The sequence below is a fragment of the Pongo pygmaeus genome, chromosome 14 (genome assembly GCF_028885625.2).
Source record: "Pongo pygmaeus isolate AG05252 chromosome 14, NHGRI_mPonPyg2-v2.0_pri, whole genome shotgun sequence".
Lineage (NCBI taxonomy): Eukaryota > Metazoa > Chordata > Mammalia > Primates > Hominidae > Pongo > Pongo pygmaeus.
In genome coordinates, this window is record NC_072387.2 from 60,864,770 (window position 1) to 60,887,436 (window position 22,667).

Here is a 22,667-nt window from a genome sequence, read left to right on the forward strand (position 1 = left end):
ACTGTTTGCTTAATCTATGAAGATGAGTTCATCTTCAAAGTACTTTTCAAAAAGTTGCAGCTCAAGTTAAAATATCATTAATTCAAAAGGAAACAATTATATTGTGCAAATCTATATCATATTGTGTAAATCTATATCATAGTATGAAATCTTACTCTTATGTAGAGAAGAGTCTAAGTAAATTGTTTCCAGAATTAAAGAGTAATTCTAGATGTATAAGGTACTTAATAAAACACTTTACTTATAATTATAGAATTATAACATTCGATTTTCATTAACTTTACTTGTGCAGATGGAAGAAAAATAATATTAATATGTTACTATTAATCTTATACAAAAGCCGTTTCTTTGCAAGTCTTAAAGTCCAGCTTAAACCAAACTTCCAGGATAAATTAGATTACATTAGATGGGGCACATGGCTACTTAGAAACCGGTGGACAGGAAATGCTTTTTGGTTTTGTTTTTTATTTCAGTCTTTCTCATTGAAATATTAAGTCAGATATATATATATTTATAAATATATTTATAAATATACATGTATATTTATAAATATATATATATAAATATATATATAAATATACATGTATATTTATAAATATATATATAAATATACATGTATATTTATAAATATATATAAAAATATATATATAAATATATATAAAAAAATATATATCTATAAATATATATCTATAAATATATATATATATCTCTCGCTCTGTCACCCAGGCTGCAGTGCAATAGTGTGATCTCAGCTCACTGCAATCTCCGCCTCCCAGGTTCAGGCGATTCTTCCACCTAGGTCTCCCGAGCAGCTGGGATTGCAGGCACCCGCCATCATGCCCGGCTAATTTTTTTATTTTTAATAGATACGGGGTTTCACCGTGTTAGCCAGGCTGGTCTTGAACTCCTGACCTCAGGTGATCCACCCGCCTTGGCCTCCCAGAGTGCTGTGATTACAGGCGTGAGCTACTGCACCTGGCCAAGTCTCAGATATATTTAATACGTGGTGTTTTTTATGCATTAAGTCTCAGGTATATTTAATACATGGTGTTTTCTATGTCTCACATACACAACTGCAAAGGATGACACAATTGAATGAACGATTTTCTTAATCTTGCTGCTGCAAAAAGAAGCAAAAATAAAATTAATGAGATTTCTTCTAACTTATAAATTTAACCAAAAAACAAAGGCCTTTATAAATACAATTTTAAAAGAAAATTATTCAGAAGTTGTATAACAAAATGCTTTTTACTAATAATTAAAATTTTATCTTTTCCGCTCCATGAGCATTTTACTTTCCTATCCAGAATATATGTGAGTAAGACAGTAAACTTTGGATGTTTAGTAATATTTCCATTGCATGCAAAGCCCCAACTCCAACTTTATGGCAATACTAAGCTTAAACTTCTGGTCATCAACTCAAGGAATATAGCATGAAAAAAGAAAAGAGGGGTAGAAGAGAACTGTATTTTAATGCCAGCCTGGGCAAGTCATCAAACTTTGGCCAGATCTCAGTTTCCACAGCAATAAAATAAGGTATTTCAGGGATGAGCATATGGAGTAAATAATGCTCTTGTCATCTCTTTCAAACTAGACACCTAGTGAACAGATACACATTAGTGACAGTTACATTTGAGGTGGCATATGAACTGCAGAGATAAGACATTTTAGTAAGATACACTTGAAAGGAGAAACACCTGAAAGACTGGGCTCCTTCCATTAATCCAAGAAAGGAGAATCTGTTTGATGGAACCTCCAGTAATGCCTCATTTTACCTTATGGCTGAAGACAAGGTAGCTGATGAGGAACAATTTTTTGTCCTACTGAAGCCTTCAGGAAGTTTCTGTCATACTGAAGCCTCCAACACAGGACTCAAATTTCACCCCGAGAGGCATGAATCCTAAGACAATGCTCACATCACAGCCTGTGCCTAAGATTGGAGAAAAAAGAGGACAGATACTGAGGAGAACTGGGGCACTGCCAAAATTGGCCTTTGACATGAACAGACATTTCTCAAAAGAAGACATACATGTGGCCAAGAAGCATACGAAAAAAAGCTCAATATCACAGATTAGAGGAATGCCAATCAAAACCACAATGAGATGCCATTTCACAACAGACAATAGTCAGAATGGCTATTATTAAAGTGTCAAAAAACAACAGGTGCTGGCAAGGTTGCAGAGAAAAGGGAACACTTACACACTGTTGATGGGAGCGTGAATTAGTTCAACCATTGTAAAAAGCAGTATGGAGACACCTCAAAGAGCTAAAAGTAGAACTACTATTTGACTGAGGAATCCCATTACCTAGTATATACCCAGAGGAATATAAATCATTCTACTGTAAAGACACATGCATGTGAATGTTCACTGCAGCACTATTTACAATAGCAAAGACATGGAATCAACACAAGTACCCATCAATGGCAGATTGGATAAAGAAAATGTGGTACATATACACCATGGAATACTATGCAGCCATAAAAAAGAATGAGATCGGCCATGCATGGTGGCTCACGCCTGTAATCCCAGCACTTTCAGAGGCTGAGGCGGGCAGATCATAAGGTCAGGAGATCGAGACCACACTGGCTAACATGATGAAACCTCATCTCCACTAAAAATACAAAAAAAATTTGCTGGGCGTGGTGGCGGGCGCCTGTAGTCCCAGCTCCTCGGGAGGCTGAGGCAGGAGAATGGCGTGAACCCGGGAGGAAGAACTTGCAGTGAACCGAGATTGCACCACTGCACTCCAGCCTGGGCAACAGAGAGAGACTCCGTCTCAAAAAAAAAAAAAAAAATGAGATCCTGTCTTTTGTGGGAACGTGGATGGAGCTGGAGGCTATTATCCTTAGCAAACTAGTGCAGAAAGCGAAAATCAAATACTGAATGTTCTCATCTGTAAGTGGTAGCTAAGTGATAAGGACGTAAGAACGCAAAGAGGGAAGCAAACACTGGGGTCTACCTAAGCGGGGAGGGTAGGAGGAAAGAGACAAGCAAAAAGGATCACTATTTGGCTACTGAGCTTAATACCTGGGTGATGAAATAATATGTAAAACAAACCACCTGACACACGTTTACCTATGTAACAAACCTTCACATGTACATCCAAACCTAAAATAAAAGTTAAAAAAAACAAAATTGGCCTTTGATGAATGAGGTTAGGTTAACCTGAGATAAAGGAAATCCCCAATCCTTCTAATCTTCCCCTCATCCACCTGGACCCACCACCTCTACCCAGGCTTAGAAAGTTAAGGCTGATGTAGAAAGAGGATCAGTTGGCCAAAAGAGGCGAATTCTCTCCGGAAGTTGCCATTCTCTTTTTACAAGAACCTCTGATCCCACACAGTCTACTGGACCTCTGGGTATCAAGGAAATGTCATCAATCTGAATTCACTTGACAATATCACCATATAGAACCAAGCCTGACAGATCATGAAGGCATGAAGGAGTGGCTTGGGTGGCTTTAGCCCCTTCAATCTGTTTCAGTGTCCCCTGAAACTGTACCAAGTAAATACACAATTGAGACTTTTTTGGTTAAAAAAGTGTACTATGTAAATGCAGCTTCAAGCAGTTACATGCAGAGTTTGCAGGGAAATAACTATGACTCAGTATATCCATATCCAGGAAAAGTACTGTTCACATTTGAGAGCAACAGACAGACACTCCAACATGCAGCAACTCAAAGCATAGCCTCTATGTTCCTTTCCTAAAAATAATTACTCAAAGTGCTTGAGTCAGCTGAGCGATGAATCAAAATGAAGAACATAGCAATAAGGAACATGACTTATAGAGAAAAGATGGTAAATAATATAAACTCAGAAGTAAGTCTAAATAACAACTGTTAATGTAGCATAAAAATGTAGTAGGTGAAAATGTAAATAAATGATTCTAAAAGTAAAGATAATATAAAATTATCAATAATAGTATTGATTTAAATTTTAGGCATTCTTACACTAGGATTCAAGATTTGGAAGAAGATAGAAGTAAAGGCAGATTGCATTTCTTATCTTCTACAGATACAAGTCCAGTTTTATTCTCGATATTGATGGAGAAAAATGGTATAATTATGTTTTCTAAATATTTAAATATAAACTGATGGACTAGAAATGGGCTTCTGACTTGCATATCAGTAAAAAATGAAAGGGATAAAAACAAATCAATTACTAGCAAAATATAGACAAATTTAAAAAGAAAATATCAAAGTATTTTTCATAAAGAAAAAGACAATAAAGCCAAGCATACCAGAAATCATAAATACAAACATATTCCTCTCATATTCCATATTGAGAAATACACTCAGATAACTTTAAAATCAAAGGCATTACATGCTATACACAAGAGACAAAAACTAAATTTAAATGACAGTTTAAAAATAAAGAGATAGAGGCCGGGTGCGGTGGCTCACACCTGTAATCCCAGCACTTTGGGAGGCTTAGGCGGGCGGATCACGAGGTCAAGAGACCGAGACCATCCGAGCCGACCTCCCATCTCTACTAAAAATACCAAAAATTAGCTGGGCGTGGTGGTGTACACCTGTAGTCCCAGCTACTCGGGAGGCTGAGTCAGAAGAATGGCTTGAACCCGGGAGGTGGAGGTTGCAGTGAGCCAAGATCATGCCGGCGCACTCCAGCCTGGCCACAGAGTGAGACGCCGTCTCAGAAAAAAAAAAGAGAAAAGAAAAGAGAAAAAGACATCAGATACTAAACCTTAAAACACTAAAAGTTCCAATATTAATATCAAAGTGGAATTCAAAGCACAAATATTAACCATGACCATGACTTATTTTTTATCAATAGAAGGTGGAAGCTACATGACACTAACAAGACCATTTTTAATGAAATGGGATTTGTATCGAGGGCAGGTGCTGTCTCTCCCACTGGACACATTTTTCTCTGGTACAGACTCTGGCGGTAGGGAGATGGTCATGATGCAAAGCAATGAAAACACTGTACTGACTCTCTGGTCTTCCTGCTCTCACTCTAGATCACTAAAACAGGGTAAGGACAATACAGGGGGATGATATTTTGATGCTGTGAAAACTATTAGTCACACAGGAGAAAAGTAAATTTCTACACTTTATGCCTTAAGACAAAGTAAATTCAGGGCAGCGATATTTAAATGAAGAAAATAAGTTCAAAACAGAAATCTTGGTGAATATATTTCAAATCTTGGGGTAGAGAAGGACTTTCTGAGAATAACATTAAAGGCATAAATCACAAAGAAAAGTATAGGTACATTTGATTATACAAAGATTCAACACTTTTATATAGTGAAAAGCAAGACAACCTGGGAGAAATTACTTATATTACATAAAATAGAAAAAGGATCAATAGATTTAACTTTTCAGTCCGAAGACAGAAAAACACCCCAATTTTAACTGGGCAAAGGTAGTTTGGAAATGGTGAAACATTAACTGAAAAAAGCATAAATGAAGGTATGTTACTGAATGTGCATTAGAACAAATAGATTTACTAATATCAAAGAAATCAATGACGGCTAGTGTTAAGTATGGGAGAGGAGAAAGGTACACTTTTGCATCTTGATGTTCAAGCACATATCAATATCAACAGCATCACAATCATTCCCTTTGACACAGGATTTCCACTTCTGAGAATTTATAATAAGCAAATAACCAACAATATGCAAAGATTTAGCCTCAAATATATTCATTTTTTATAACAGTAAAAACTTGTAAAAAACTTAATTGTTCAGCAATATCAGACTATTAAATGAATTATAGCACATCTACACCATGCAGTATTACAAAACTATTACAAATAATGTTGTAAGTGCACATGAATATACATTAACAAGAAAATACAGACATGATGTCATTAAGTAATAAGGTTATTTACAAAAGAATATAAGTATGGTTTCATATCTGTAAACAAAAAATGTATATGCTTAAAGAACTTAGAAGTGCATGTATCAAAGTTTAAGAATGACTACATGTGGGTAGATTTGTTGATTGGATTTTCTGATTTTCCTTTAATAAACTCTTATGTTATTTTCAGTTTTTCGCACAAAATCTATTCACAGAGCTAGAGTTTTCAAAGTGTTTTTGCATGTTATTTTAGTTTTATTACTAATTTTCTACAATACAATATCCACTACATAGATAGCATTATAACCAGTTCACATTTGAATAATCTAAAACTAAAAGAGGTTTAGTGACTTCCTGACTATCAGATGAATGAATATATGATGTCAAAGCCAAGCACTGATGCCAGCTTTTACTATAAATCCAAGATCATCCCCCTGGTATGAAACACCAGTGTTTCTCGCAGGGACTACTGCCAATTCCTCCTATATTTATGCAATGAGACTCTGTAACTTAAAAATAAAACAAAACAAAAACCTGCTTTCTTTTGTTTGGAGTGGGGAAAGAAAAAGGAAATGCTTGCCTTGCTCAATCAGTCTAATTTTGCCTCAGCCCTGGGCAGCTCCATTACAGAAAATGTATAGCTAGTATGCAGACACACAGTTTAATTAAGTGGTGCCGTGAATTCTTCATTGATGGCCCATGATAAAAATTTCTAGAAAGTGAAAACTCAGGGTAATTTGAAGAACTATTTGTATTTGCCCTCTGTTTCCCATGTAATCTTTGTTTAGACACCAACAGCTTATAACCATGATGAGTTAACTTCCTCTACGGCAGTACTTCCTCTCCAACATTGACATAAGCTGGTGAATGGTTATACAACTGGGCAAGAAAGCAGCAGAAGAAAAATCTCCTGAATATGTCTGCAGTTCAGACACAAGCCAGTTTAAGAATGTATTGTTTCGTTACAGTGAGTACATGGTAAAATGCCTTCAGGTCAGTGCAATAGGAAGTACTCAGTACTCTAGTGAGATTAGAAACAAATAATAACAAAATCCCAATGAGCATAAAGAGGTCTTTAGTCAGCAAAACATGTTTGCTTTTGCTATCAATACCACTTGCTCATAGGTGAAATCTACAAAACTGGGAATCACACAATATCCAGTAAAAATAAGAAAGGTTCACTACTGATGAGTAAGTAGCATTCTGCATTCCTGTTTTCTTTAAAAAAAAAAACTTCTAATGAAGTTAATTTCTTCTAAGGATACTTTTTACATTTTCAAGCTAGAAGAACATTTATTCCTGAATGGATGGAATTTTTTTTTCAAAATAATACTTGTCTAAGAATTCAGTTGGAGGAAATATGGTGTACTCTCCCACCCACACACCCATACATTTTGATATCCTCCCGTAGTTTCCCTTTTTCCTTTGTGCCTCAGCGTAAGCCCTGTTCAACTAAAGAAAAGAGATCCATCAATGGCTCCCTCCTTTCAAACTTCAAACTGACTTACTCATATGAAGCGACATATTCAGCATTTTCATAATCTTCAAACCTGGAAAGTCGTTCTGACACACTTTAGCCACCAAAAAAATGCAAAAATATATCATTAGATATTTGCTACACAAAACAGAGATGAAGAATTTATTTGAATAACAAGAATTCCATGAATCTAAAGGATATAGTAAACATGACAGCTCACTGGAAGACCTAACATTTAAGAAAGAAAATTACAGTCATTAACCAGAAACTATTCTCACGGATACTCCCAACACTGAATTTTGCATATTTTTCTCTTCTTTTCTCTCTGTCTCTTTCTATATATGTATATAAAGGTAATTAAAAGAATATGTATACAGTTATAGAATACATAAATGTGTATAGACATATCACAAAGACATTGTGGGTTTCATTCCAGACCGCTGCAATAAAGCAAAAACTGCATTAAGTGACTCACACAAATGTTTTGGTTTCCCTGTGCATATAAATGTTATGTTTATACTACACTGTAGTCTGTTAAGTGTGCAACGACATTATGTCAAAAAAAATTATGTACATACCTTAAAGTAAAACTACTTTATTGGTTAAAAAAATGCTAACGATCACTTGAGCCTTTAGCAAGTCATAATCTTTTTGCTGGTGGAGGGCGTTGCCTCCATGTTGATGGCTGCTGACTGATCAGAGCTGTGGTTGCCAACGGTTGGGGTGGCTGAGGCAATTTCTTAAAAGAAGACAACAACGAACTTCACTGTATCAAATGACTCTTCCTTTCACAAGTGATTTCTCTGTAACATGTGATCCCATTTGATAGCATCTTACCCACAGTAGAACTGTTTTCAAAATTGGAGCGAATCCTCTCAAATCCTACCACTACTTTATCAACTATAGTTTACTTATGTAGAATGAGTTAGGAAGACTTTCCTCTGCTTTAATTTTTTGAAATAGTGTAAGAATTGACATTAGTTCATTTTTAAAAGCAGGTAGAGTTAAGTGGTGAAGTCATCAGATCCTGGACTTTGTTGAAGGCCTTTTTGTTACTGATTCAATCTCATTACTTCTTTTTGGTCTGTTCAGGTTTTCTACTTCTTCTTGGTTTAGTCTTGGCAGGTTGTATGGGTCGAGGATTTTATCCACTTCCTCTAGGTTTTCAAATTTATTGTAGAGTTGTTCATAATAGTCTCTAATAATCCTTTTTATTTCTGTCATATCTGTTGTGAGGTCTCATTTTTCTTTCTGATTTTATTTATATGGGTCTTCTCTTCTTCTTAATTAGTCTAGCTAATGGTTTGTTGATATTTTTAAACCTGCTTTTTGTTGTTAACCTTTTGTAAATTTTGCCTCAATTTTGTTTATTTCTGTTTGGTCTTTATTATTCATTTCCTTTTAATAATTTGGGATTCGGTTTGTTCTTACCATACCAGTTTCTTGTGGTAGAATTGTTAGGTGATTTATTGGAAATTTTTCTAGTTTTTTGATCCAGGCATTTATTGCTATGAACATGCTTCCTAATACTGCTTTTGCTGTGTCCCTTATGTTTTGGTAGGTTGTGTTTCTAGTTACAGTTGTTTCAAGGAATTTTTAAATTTCATTCTTAATTCCTTTCTTCACTCCTTGTCACTCAAGAGCGTGTTGTTTTATTTCCATATATCTGTATAGTTTTGAATGTTCCTCTTGTTATGGATGACTAGTTTTATTCCATTGTGGTAAGATAAGATACCTGATATAATTTCAGTTTTTAAAAATTTGTTGAGACTTGGTTTGTGGCCTAACGTATGGTCTATCTTGGATAATGTTCCATGTGCTGATGAAAAGAATGTACATTCTGCAGCTGTTAGGTGAAACGTTCTGTAAATGTTTGTTATGTCCATTTGGTCTATGGTGCAGTTTAAGTCTGATGTTTCTCTGTTGATTCTCCATCTAGATGATTTGTCCAGTGCTGAGAGTGGGATAATGAAGTGCCCAACTCTTATTGCAATGGGGTCTAGCTCCCTCTTTAGATCTAGTAATATTTGCTATATATATCTGGGTGCTCTAGTGTTGAGTGCATACATATTTACAATTACATTATACACATATTACAATTATGTTCTATTTCTTGCTGAATTGAACCCTTATTACATAATAATCTTGTTTGTCACTTTTTATGGTTTTTAACTTAAAGTCTGTTTTGACTGATGTAAGTATAGCTATTCCTGCTCACTTTTGGCTTCCATTTGCATGGAATATCTTTTTCCATCCCTTCATTATCAGTCTATATGCTTCTTTACAGGTAAGGTGAGTTTCTTTTAGATAAAATACAGTTGGGTCTTATTTTTATTATTATTATTTTTTGAGACAGAGTCTCGCTCTGTCACCCAGGCTGGAGTGCAGTGGCACGATCTCAGCTCACTGCAAGCTCTGCCTCCCGGGTTCATGCCATTCTCTCGCCTCACCCTTCCGAGTAGCTGGGACTACAGGTGCCCGCCACCACGCCCGGCTAATTTTTTGTATTTTTAGTAGAGATGGGGTTTCACCATATTGGCCCGGCTGGTCTCGAACTCCTGACCTCGTGATCCACCCGCCTCGGCCTCCCAAAGTGCTGGGATTACAGGCGTGAGCCACTGTGCCCGGTCGGGTCTTATTTTTTAATCCACTCAGCAAGTCTATATCCTTCTTGGGGTATTTAATCTATTAACATTCAAAGTTATTATTGGTAGGTGAGGAGTTACTTGCGACATTTTATTGTTTTCTGGTTGGTTTGTATATGTTTTGTTCCTTTCTGCCTCTCTGTTTACTTTTGTAGTTGGGTAGTTTTCTGTAGTGATAAGGTTTCATCCCTTTCTCTTTCTCTTTTATGTATCGACTCTACCAGTGACGTTTAAAGTTTTACATGTTTTTATGATGGTGGTTATCATCTTTTTACTTCCAGAAGTCAGACTGCCTTGGGCATTTCTGGTAAGGCTGATCTAGTGGTGATGAATTATCTTGGTTTTTGTTTATCTGTCACAGATTTTATGTCTTCTTCATTTGTAAAAGATAGCTGCACTGGGTATAATATTCTTGGTTGAAAGATTTTTTTTTTCTTTCAGAACTTTGCATATATCATCCCATTCTTTTCCAGCCTAAGGTTTCTGCCAGGAAATCAGCTGTTCGTCAATTGGGAATTCCATTATAAGCGTTTTCACGCTTGTCTCTTGTTATCTTAAAAAATCTTTGTCTTTGTGTCTCGGTTGAATGTATTTGGGGTTCTTTGATCTTCCTAGAACTAGATGTCTAGCTCTCTCTCTCGAGTTGGGAAGTTTTATGCTATCATTTTATTAAATATGTTTTCCTCACATTTCTCTTCACTTTTCCTTCTAGAATGCCCATACTAGGAATATTTGTTCAAATTAATGGTGTCCAATAAATCCTGTAGGCTTTTTTCATTATTTTTTATTCTTTTTTGTCTGGCTGTGTTATTTCAAAAGACTTCTCTTCAAGTTCAGAAATGACTTCTTCTGCTTGTTCTTGTCTGTAGTCATTGATTGTATTTTTCATTCCTTCTGTTGAACTGTTTAGCTCTTAGGGCTTGTTTGGTTCTTTTTATGATATCTCTATCTTTACTGAATTTCTCATTCAAATCATGTTTTCCTGATTTCATTGACTTGTCTATCTGTATCACCTCTATCTCACTGAGTTTCCTTAAGATTATTTTTTGAATTCTTTTTCTGGCATTTCATATGTTTATGATTGTGGTCCATTACTAGATAATTATTATTTCCCTTTGTAGGTGACCTGTTTTCTTGCATTTTCATGGTTGATGTGTTTCTATGTTGATTTCTATGCATCTGGTGAAAAAGTCACCTTTTCCAATTTTATGGAGTAGGTTTACTTGTATGAATTTATTTGTATGAATGGGTCTTGGGTGTCAGTTCATCGGGGTATATCGGCCTTGGTTCTACATGGATGCAGTAAAGTGTAGTCTCCATATAGTTTATTCAGCTGTGATCCACACTAGTAACATTTGCAAGTTTCTCAGTGGCCTAGGCTAAGGAAGTTTGTGATGATGGTGGTGCAGCTTTCCCAGGGGTGGGCTCACTGGACCGTTTCTCAGGTTAGGGGTGTGTGTAGGCATACAGTGGGTCAGAAAACTTGGAGTATGGCTTTGTGGGGCTGGCCATGGTGCTGTTACTCTGGCCAGGAGCATGGGGATGCAGTTGCTCAACCAGGGCATGCCGCCAGATGTGGCTTACAGGGCAGTTGCTCAAGCCCAGGATGCAGGCACACAGCTGTTTGCCTGGCCTGAAAGCACACACTCCAGGAGTGGCCTGAAGGGCTGTTTCCCATGCCTGGTATGTGGGTACACAGCTGCTCATCTGGCCCGAGGCCAGTCTGCTGGGGGAAACTCATGGGCCAAATACAGAGCTGCACGGCTGCTAAGCTGGACCAAAGGCATCTTTGCCAGGGCTGGCCAAGAGGGGGTGTTTCTCTGGCCTGGGATACAGTCAAATAACTTCTCAACTGTCCTGGATGTGTGTCTGCTGGGGGTAGTCCATAGGGCTATTCTAGCTCAGGATGTGGGCACACTGCTGCTCAGCTGGCCTGGGTAGTGCCTGCCAGGGGAAGCCCAGGGGGCTGCTTCTATGACCCAGGATGTGGGCACAAGGCTGCTCGGCTGGCCTAGGGGCATGTCTTCTGGGAGTAGCCCATGGGGCTCTTTCTCAGGTCCAGGACATGGGCATTCATGGCTGACTGGCTGGTCTGGAGGTGCATCTGCTGGGAACGGGTACAGGAATGTTTCTCAGGCTCATGAAAGGTTGCACAGCTGCTTAGCTGGCCTGGGAGTGTTTCTGAGGGGGTGGCCTACAGGGCTGTTCCTCAAGCTGGGACATAGGTATGTGGCTGCTTAGTTGGCTTCAGGGTATGCTGGCCAGAGTAAGCTCCCAGGGTTGTTTCTCAGCCCTGAGACTCAGGCACACACAGCTGCTTGTTTCTCAGGTCTGAGACACAGGTTCGAGGCCCACTCAGTGCTGTGCCTGCTCGCGGCAGCCTGTGGGACTGCTTCTCAGGCCCTTATTAAGGGCAGAGGGCGGCTGGGCAGGTCAGGAGCATGTCTGTGGTGGATGAGGCCTGCAGGGCTGTTTCTCAGGTCCTGAGCATGGACTCATAGTCTGTTGACCTTGGGGTATATCAGCTGCTTAGTGGCTTAGGGGATGTTCCCACTTGAGAGAGGGCATGTAGTGGTTTGGCTAGCTCAAGGGTGAGTTCACCCTGGATGGGACTGCAGATTATTCCTCTGTCTGGAAGTGTAGTGGTGGGGGTTGATCTCCCTGATCTTCAGGACTTGAGTTACTGTCAATCCTAGGACCAACCTCCACACACCTGGGGTTGTGGCTTTAACCCACCCATGTGGGCTTAGTATACTGAAGGTAAAGCTCCAGTGCTGGAGAGGCACAATGGCTACTGGCCCCCAGAGGAGGGCACACTCAAGAGATGACTCTGGTCTCAAGATGGTGCTGTGTTGCTGCAGCTTAGGTCTCTGGGGGTGGGAAGCCTTCACCTTGTACTCCTAGTCCAGGACATGCAGCTGTGTAAATTCTTGGCAGTACTCCACACTGGCCTCAGGGCTTGCAAATACTGAGAGATTTTCCTTAAGACTCTGTGTTTGTGATGGCAGTGGGGTTGGTGGGGATCTTCTGCTTACCTTCACCCTGCAATGAGAAGTCCTTCCTGTCTCTGGGCCAATTCAACCCAGGTCAGGGAGAAGGGGCTGCAGAGGCTGAGTGCTTCCATGCTGTGGGGCCTTCCAGTCACCACAGGTGTGTCTTCACTCCTTTGCACTCCAGGACTATCCCTTTGATACTCTAATCAGACCTTAGATGTGTATTTGTTGCCTAGGTTTTCTTGTAGGGGAGATGAGCACAAGGCATCTCTAGTTACCCATCTTGCTTGATTTAGCATAACTCGTAAGGGCCCTAGGATTTTCAGAACAGTCAATGATCATTGGCCTCAACTTAAAGTCACCAGCTTCATTAGCCCCTAAAAGAGAATCGGCCTGTGCTTTGAAGCTTTGAAACCATGCATTGACTTCTCTTTAAATATAAAAGTCCTAGATGGCATCTTCTTCCAATAAAAGGCTATCTTGTCTACAGTGAAAATCTGTTGTTTTGTGTGGCCACCTTCATCAACTGTCTCAGCTACATCTTCTGGATAACTTGCTGCTGCTGGATAACAACACTTGCTGTTTCACCTTGTACTTTTATGTTATGGAGATGGCTTCTTTCCTTAAACTTCATGAACCAACCTGTTAGCTTCAAGCTTTTCTTCTGCAACTTACTTACCTCTCTCAGCCATCACTGAATTGTAGAGAGAGGGGGCCTTGTCCTGGATTAGGCTTTGGCTTAAGGAAATGCTATGGCTGCTTTGATCTTCTATCCAGACTGCTAAAACCTTCTCCATATTAGCAATCAGATTGTTTTGCTTCCTCATCATTTGTATGTTCACTGGAGTAGCAGTCTTAATTTTCTTCGAGAATATATACATGTATTTTGCATTCACAACTTGTCTGACTGGTGCAAGAAGTCTAGCCTTCCTCACAATCATTTTTAGCTCTTAGTTTAAAGTGAGAGGCTTGTGACTCTTCCTCTCACTAGGACACTAAGAAACCCTCATAGACTTATTAAATGGCCTACTTTCAATATTGTTGTGTCTTAGGAAATAGGGAGGCCCAAGAAGAGGGAGACAGATGGGGAATGGCTACTCGGTGGAGCAGTCAAAAAACACACGGCATCGATTAAGGTAGTTGTCCTTAATCAGCATGGTTCATGTTCATGTTGCCCCCAAACAATTACAATAGTAACATCAAAGATCACTGATCACAGATCATAAGAGATAGGATAACAATAAAAAAGTTTAAAATAGGCTGGGCGCGGTGGCTCACGCCTGTAATCCCAGCACTTTGGGAGGCCGAGGCGGACGGATCACGAGGTCAGGAGTTTGAGACCAGCCTGACGAACATGGTGAAACCCCGCCTCTACTAAGAATATAAAAATTAGCCGGGCGTGGTGGTAGGTGCCTGTAATCCCAGCTACTCAGGAGGCTGTGGCAGGAGAATCGCTTGAACCCGGGAGGCTGAGGTTGCAGTGAGCTGAGATCGTGCCACTGCATTCCAGCTTGGGTGTCAGAGCGAGAGTCTGTCTCAAAAAAAGAGTTTAAGATATTGCAAGAATTACCAAAATGTGACACAGAGACACAAAGTGAGCACATGCTGTTGGAAAAATGAAACCAAGAGACTTGCTCAATGCAAGGTTGCTACAAACCTTCAGTTTATAAAAAAGTAGTATCTGAGGGGCAATAAAGTAAAGCACAATAAAATAAGGTATACATGTATACACACACACGTGTACATATATACTGTATATGTATACATACATGCTAAAAAATATATCTACATATACGTATCTATACATATACATGCATGTCTATATGCTAAAGTATATATATAAAAAAGACTACTGATGTTAGTAATTGGGGTCAGTGCTATAGAATGTATCTATATAGATACATCTATGTACATAAAGATATGTATATATCTATATATGTACATAAAGATATGTATATATCTATATATGCACATATAAATATATGTATATAGATATGTTCATACATATACACACATACATGTATGTAGGTATCTATATATACTAAATATATATATAAAGGATATACCTATATATCTACACACATACATATATTCACGTGTGTGTGTATATGTGTGTTTGTGTGTATATAGATATATTCTTTAGCAATGACCCAGATTAATAACATCAGTTGTCTTCAACGACACCACCATTGAAAGGTGAGTTATAGCAGATATATCAAAGTAGTGAAAGACTACTGATGTCATTTTATCTGGGTCAGTGCTAAGGATTAAAAATGTACATGCCAGATCAAGCGACTTCAGAGACTTGCTTTTCTTGTTGAAGTTATGTACAATTGTTCTACTGCATTTATAAACTGGTTGAACTCTGAAAATGTATATGTCAATTAATTATTTGGAATCTAGTACTAATATATCATTTTTTTCCCTAAAAGAAAGCCTTATATAATGTAAAAAAGCTTTGGGGCCTTAACAAACAGCCTAGTGAAGCAAAATTTAAGTACAGTTCTTTATTACTTCATTTGTGAGTGAATCTTACCAATCTCACTATCTCCCTCTTTTCTTTCTCCCAATATATTGATCACTCTACCACAGATTACTCTTTTTAGTTCAATGGGGTAATAGCTAAATGATTAAAAATGAACACAGTTAGACTCCACATGTCTTCCTAGACTTATTTTTCTGATACAAATGAGTAATAATTACTCTACAATTTATAATCTAGTTACCCTAAAAATTGACATGTTAATCAGTTATTTATTTGAAACCTGGTATTTAACTTTTCTCTAGAAATGAGGTTTCAGATGTTTGTAATGAAATTCTTAGGCCTGTGGAAAAAAACTTAATGAGTCAAGTTTATATACATTTCTTTACTCCTAACCCTAATCCCCAAGTTACCATTTCTGGCAAAATTTACATAAGTTCAACTTCAGTTTGTAAATACCCACCTTGCTTGCACTTGTAATTTTCTGCCTTCTCAAGTTCAAATACCAATAACTATTCACCAATCATGGATGTCTTTTCTGCCCCTCAGATACGGTTAAGTAACTGCAGACCTAAGGCAGGGGCTCCATCCAATCTGATGGTGGGTTTGCCTTTGGGACAATAACCTCATGTAGTAATAGAGGAAGAGACCAGGGTTCTACTAGCTTTGTTCTTTTCTGTTGAGAGCTCCTCAGCTCCCTGCCCACTGTTCCCTCCTCCATGCTAAAAATAGGACTGTCTCCTCTCTTGGTTCACTCATATTTTCCTAAGGTTTTTGGCTACTGCTAAATAAGAGTGACCAATGCAACAGGAATAAGAAGCATTGCTCTTATGACCTGTTCCTTTTTTATCCAACTAGATCCAAAAAGGATAGAAAGGTAACTGCAGATACTACAGTAATTAGACTTTAGAAAACAATGTCTAAGACACTCTGTATTCTTATGGATGCTCCAGACAATGAACTTGCCAAATCTGAATCTCTCTTCTGTACATGTATGCTTTCGTGTGTGTGTGTCTATGTGCATATTTACATACATATGTTTACATCTAGCTTTTAATTTATTTAGACCTCACTTTTTGTTGAAGGACGCTACATGAGTTATTGTCATTTCACTGAAGGCAGTACTCATGGAGTAAAAAGGTACACGGCCATATAAACACCACGTGATTTTCTCTTTTTTTGACACTATTAGCTAAAACAATTTTTGCACCAAAAGTAGTTTTTCCATAAAAATAAAACATCAAATATACACATATGTAATGGGTGAGGGTATGCAAATCCTACCACATAAGTTCAGTAAGTAAATTCCAACAATTAACAAAGACTCATTTTTCAATGGCCAATTAATTAAACAATTAAATGACTATATAAAAATTAAACCTATCTACATATTAGAAATACATTTTAATTCACCCATGCCTCCACTGTACTGTAAAATGAATAGAGAAAATTTTTATTTACTGGCTTAAAAAATCAATACTACATATTCAATACTGCTTAATGAGCAATTACAGAATTCACAACCTTGATGTTTCCTTGCAAAAGAAGTGCTAATACGTAGCACAAAGAACCTCTTTAAAAATTGGTCACTGATTAAACACAATCTTTTTATGGCTTCTGTAACATCTAATTAATTTTGTAAATTTTCTTGAGCATTACACTATAATTAACTTGCATCAGGTTTTCCCTATAACTTACATTTTTTATGATTTATTTCCAGTAGAAGTCTGAACATGCCTGTGAAAACCATCTATCATGTCCTTTCTTTCACCAATCATGCTAGTCTTTCCTGTCCATGAGACACAGGCAAGTAGCTGTGGGCCTTAGGAAGGGCTGCATCCAATGAGCTGGTGGGTTTGGGGTTGGGTCTGGACACCAACCTCACATGTTGACAGAGGTCTGGACAGTGAGGTACAAGTCCATGTTCCATTAGCTCCATTCCTTTCTGCCCAGGGCTCCGCTGCTCCTTGTCTGCTGCTATCTCCTCCATGTTACAAATAGGATTCTCGCCTCCCTTGGGCCACTCTGGTAGGCTCTCGAACTCAGGAACTCTGAGTCCCTTAAAAAACTGCTTACTAAGAACTAAGGGTGATGAATACACTAACAGGAAGAAGCAACCTTCTATGACTTGCTCCTCTTTATATAACTCCATCAAAAAAGGATGCAAAGTTACCTACAAATGCTACAATGAGAAGAATTGGAAACCCTGTTAAAAAACACCGTATGGCCATGCAGGCTCCTGAGAGAAAATTCTACAAATGTCCATCGTCTCCTTGTTTTAAGATTCAATTGTGTGCATGGGTTTGTTTGTGTACGTGTGTTGAGAGAAGTGTGTATAGATGGATGGATAGGTTTGTTTACGTGCCTGTGTGTGTGTACATACTTCTATGCACACTTACGCATACATGTGTCTTTATCTGTTTATAACTCACCTTTCGTAGATACATGCCTCCTCGGTTCCTCCTGTCAGTTCACTTGTGTGGGGACTAGAGGATGATAAAAGAATACAGTCAGACAGGTGACATAATTTGAAATTTACTTTTTGGGAAAAACTAGCTTTCATTACTCTAAACATAAACTGGTTAATTTCTGACTATTCATGTGTATAGCACTATTTGGACCTGAAATATCATTTTTTATCAGAAATCAGGATTTATATGATGGCTACCACCATCTTAGGATGGAGAAAATAGTAATGCTTCCAGATTTAAGTAAACCTTTTCATTACAACCTCATCCCAACGTGTGACAGCCTTTGTGGTGGCAGTTATTTCAACCTCAACTCCAATTTTTAGGTAATCAGCCCTCTTAATCCATTGAATGTCCTGCTTCAAAAATCCTCCATTACCTCGTTACTTTCACCCAGCATGGGCGTCTCCCCAGCCCCACAAAATGCATCAAGTAGCTAGAGGTCTTTCACAGGGGCACAACCCGATATGATGGTGATATAAGGTCTGGAGCCCCAGCCTCCATGGTGGCAGAGTTCTGGAGGCTGGCGAACACCTCCAAGTCTCTTAGCTCTGTTCCTTTCTGCTGAGGACTTCACCATTCCCCAAGTACTCCTACCTCTTCCTTGCTCCAAATGGGATTTTCTCTTCCCTCAGCCCACTCTAGTATGTCTCATACACAGAAAATCTGACTTTTCAAGGCATTTGGCTGCTACTAACAAATGGTGAAAAGACAGTAAGAGCCGGATACTCTGTTCCTCTTTTATCCAAAACAATTGTAAAAATGTGGATGTTTAACTATAGTTGCTACAGTGAGAAGATGAACTGTGTCCAAGACACTCTGTATTGCCATGGACACTCCTGAGAGCAAATCCCACTAATCTCAATATCTTTCTCTGTCACTGTTTTGTTTGTGTCTGTATGTTTGTGTGTACATCCTTTATAACTCACATGTCATCGGTGTCTGCATCAATGATGACTTCCACCAGGTCAACAGGATGGGGACTACAGGACAAATATGATCAGAGTCAGACAGGACACATAATTCTAACGTTTTGCATCAAATAGCTACACTAACTCTACGAGTGATTCCTTGAGTACACTTATTGAACTGGGATGAAATTTTTTCTTATTAGAAATGAGGTTTTATGTGCCAACAGTGAATATCTTAGGCTGTGAACATAGCGATGCATCCAGATTAAGTAACTGCATCTTCACCTCAATGTGTAACAACCTTTTTCGAGGGCAGTTAATTCCAGTTCAATTTTAGTTTTAAGTCCCCTTCTTATAATTTCATCTGAGTACCTCATTCTCTATCACCTCCAATCATCTCCTCAGTTTTCACCCATCCTAGTTATTGGGGGAACCAGCCCCCAATATGTCAACGTAGATTCTTTTCTATTTTCCCTAAGTGTCAGCTGGTCTGAGAAACAAAGAGAAAGAGTACAAAGAGAGAAATTTTACAGCTGGGCCTCCAGGGGTGACATCACATGTCAGTAGGTTCAGTAATACCCCCTGAGCCCCAAAACCAGCAAGTTTTTAATAGGGATTTCAAAAGGGGAGGGGAGTACGAACAGGGAGTAAGTTACAAGATCACATGCTTGAAAGGTCAATAAAAGATCACAAGGGCAGAGAGGCAGAGCAAGATCACAAGGCCAGGGCGAAATTAGAATTACTGATGAGGTTCCATGTCCCGCTGGGCACACATTGTCATTGATAAACATCTTAACAGGAAACAGGGTTCCAGAGCAGACAACCGGTCTGACTAGAATTCGCCAGGCTGGAATTTCCTAATCCTAGCAAGCCTGAGGGCACTGCAGGAAACCAGGGCGTATTTCATCCCTTATCTTCAACTGCATAAGACAGACGCTCCCAGAGCGGCCATTTATAGACCTGTCCCTGGGAATGCATTCCTTTCCCAGGGTTACTCCTTGCTGGGAAAAGAATTCAGTGATATTTCTCCTACTTGCTTTCTCCGAGAAATAAGACTCTGTTCTGCCTGGCCCCGCAGGCAGTCAGACCTTATAGTTACCTCCTCTGTTGCCCGAAAATTGCTGTTATCCTGTTCTTTTCTAGGATGCCCAGATTTCATATTGTTCAAACACACGTGTTTTACAAACAATTTGCACAGATAACGCAATCATCACAGGATCCTGGGGCGACCTACCTTCTCAGCTTACGAAGATGATGGGATTAAGAGACTAAAGTAAATACAGGCATAGGAAATTATAAGAGTATTGACTGGGGAAGTGATAAATGTCCATGAAATCTTCACAATTTATGTTCAGAGATTGCAGTAAAGACAGGCAGGATAAATTATAAAAGTATCAATTTGGGAAACCAATAAATGTCCATGAAACCTTCATAATTTATGTTCTTCTGCCACAGCTTCAGCCAGTCCCTCCGGTCGGGGTCCCTGATTCCCAGCAACAAGTTGTCTTTCCCGCCCAAGAGTTACGGCTAAGTAGCTGCAGGCCTCAAGCAAGGGCTTCATCCCATGTGATGGTGTGTATGGGCCAAGGGAGTCAGCCTCAAATTATGGCAGAGCTCTGGAGGGTGTGAAACACTTCCAGGGTTATTAGCTCTGTTCTTTTTTTTTGCTGGGGTTTCTCTGCTCTTTGTCCACTCCTATCACCTTCTCACTCCAAGGAGGATTCGCTTCTCCCTTGGTCCACACTACTAGAACAGACTCATTCCCACAGAAAGGAAAGGTGACACACACTCACATAATAAGGCTCCCTCTATGAGATATTCCCCATTTTCCTACCTCCATCCAAAAAGCAAAAGAATATTCCGTACAAAGCTCATCCTGAGAGGACTCTGGAAATAGTTTCAAGGGAACTCCTTGTTCCCATGGATGCTCCTGACAGTGAATAGCCCAAATCACAATCTCTCTAGTGTGTATGAATGCATGGATGTGTGTGTTTTATATGCATAGATACAATTGTATTCATGTCACATGTTGCAGTGGACAGCCTACTAGAAGATACTCTCAGTTCACACATGGTGCAGTGCCAAAGAACTTAAAACGTACATAGTAAGACAACATGTAACTTCCACTTAACGTTTTCAGTTCAATGGAGTTCCAATTAATTTTCTTTTTCTTTATTTTTTTTTCTTTTGAGACAGAGTCTCACTCTGTCACCCACACTGGAGTTCAGTGGCGTGATCTCAACTAACTACAAACTCTGCCTTCCAGGTTCAAGTAATTCTACTGCCTCAGCCTCCCGAGTAGCAGGGACAACAGGAGCATGCCCCATGCCTGGCTAATTTTTGTATTGTTAGTAAAGACAGGATTTCACCATGTTGATCAGGTTAGGCTTGAACTCCTGACCTTGTGATCCACTCGACTTACCCGCCCAAAGCACCGGGACCACAGGAGGGAGGCAATGCACCCAGCCTTCCAATTACTTTTCAGCCTGTAAATTGCTCTACCCTACAGAATTCATGTGTGTATTTGGTTCTTTAGAATCACCCATGCCATTTACCCTACATATCATACTTTCTAAGATTACAGCACACATTTTACACCTATCCAAGACTCACTGACTCAAGAGTTAACCAAAACTCTACCACCGGAGCTGACCAATGCATGACAGCCTTTTGTGGGTGAATTTCTTCTAAATTCAACTCCACTGTGTAGGCAGTCATCCCTCTAATCCCATCTATGGCCCCCTTCCTGGATCTCTCCATCACGTCTTTCCTTTCACCCATCATGCTAGTCTTTCCCGTCCATGAGACACAGGCAAGTAGCAGCAGGCCTAAGGAAGAGCAGCATCCAATGAGGTGGTGTGCCTGTGTTTGTGTTTTAGCACCAACCTCATATGTTGACAGAGCTCAGGAGTGTGAGGGACAAGTCCATGTTCCATTAGCTCCATTCTTTGCCCAGGGCTTCACTGCTCCTTGTTGGCTGCTATCTCCTCCATGATGCAAATAGGATTCTCTCCTCCCTTGTGTCAACCTGGTAGGCTCTGAAACTCAGGAAATCTGAGTCCTTTAAGAAGCTGCTTAGTAGGAACTAAGTGTGACAAATGCACTAACAACAAGCCGCAGCTCTCCTATGACCAGCTCCTTTTTATACAACTCCATTAGAAAAGGATGCAGTGTTACCTACAAAGGCTACCATGAGAAGAATTGCAAACCCTGTTAAAAACCACTCTCCGTGGCCATGCAGGCTTCTAGAAGAAACTCCACATATGTCCATCCGTCTCCGTATTGTATGTTTCCATTGTGTGCATGGGTTTGTTAGTGGACATGTCTTGAGAGAAGTGGGGATGGATGGATGCATGGATGGATTGATGGATATATTTGTTTCTGTGCCTGTGTGTGTGACTACTTCTATGCACAGTTATGCATACGTGTGTCTTTATTTATCGAAATATAACTCACCTTTCATTGTTACATGCCTCTGGGTTTGCTGTTGTCAATTCATTTGTGGGTGGACTAGAGGATGATAAAAGAATACAGTCAGACAGGAGACACAATTTGAAATGGACTTTTATGGAGAAACTAGCTTTCATTACTCTGCACATAAACCAGTGAAGTTCTGACCATGCATGTGTATAGCACTATTTGGTTCTGAAATGTCACATTTTAATTAGAAAGGAGGATTTATATGATGGCAAGCAACATTTTAGGCTGGGGAAAACAGTAATGCTTCCAGATTTAAATAAACTTCTTTATCATGACCTCAGTCCTAATGCGTGTCAGCCTTTGTGGTGGCAGTTATTTCAAACTCAACTTTTGTTTGGAGGTAGTCAGCCCTCTTATTTCATTCAATGTCCTGTTTCAAAGGCCCTCC

General features: G+C 39.2%; 1 long non-coding RNA gene across 1 annotated transcript; it reads right to left on the reverse strand.

Annotated features, from left to right (window-relative positions):
- Positions 1–1,802: 1,802 nt before the first annotated feature.
- On the reverse strand, positions 1,803–22,279 carry LOC134738064 (uncharacterized). The gene is made up of 4 exons (XR_010123587.1): positions 22,256–22,279; positions 18,818–18,871; positions 17,853–17,906; positions 1,803–1,930 (listed from the first exon to the last, which is right to left on the reverse strand). It is a non-coding gene; the product is annotated as an uncharacterized LOC134738064 (long non-coding RNA).
- Between the last annotated feature and the right edge of the window lie 388 nt (positions 22,280–22,667).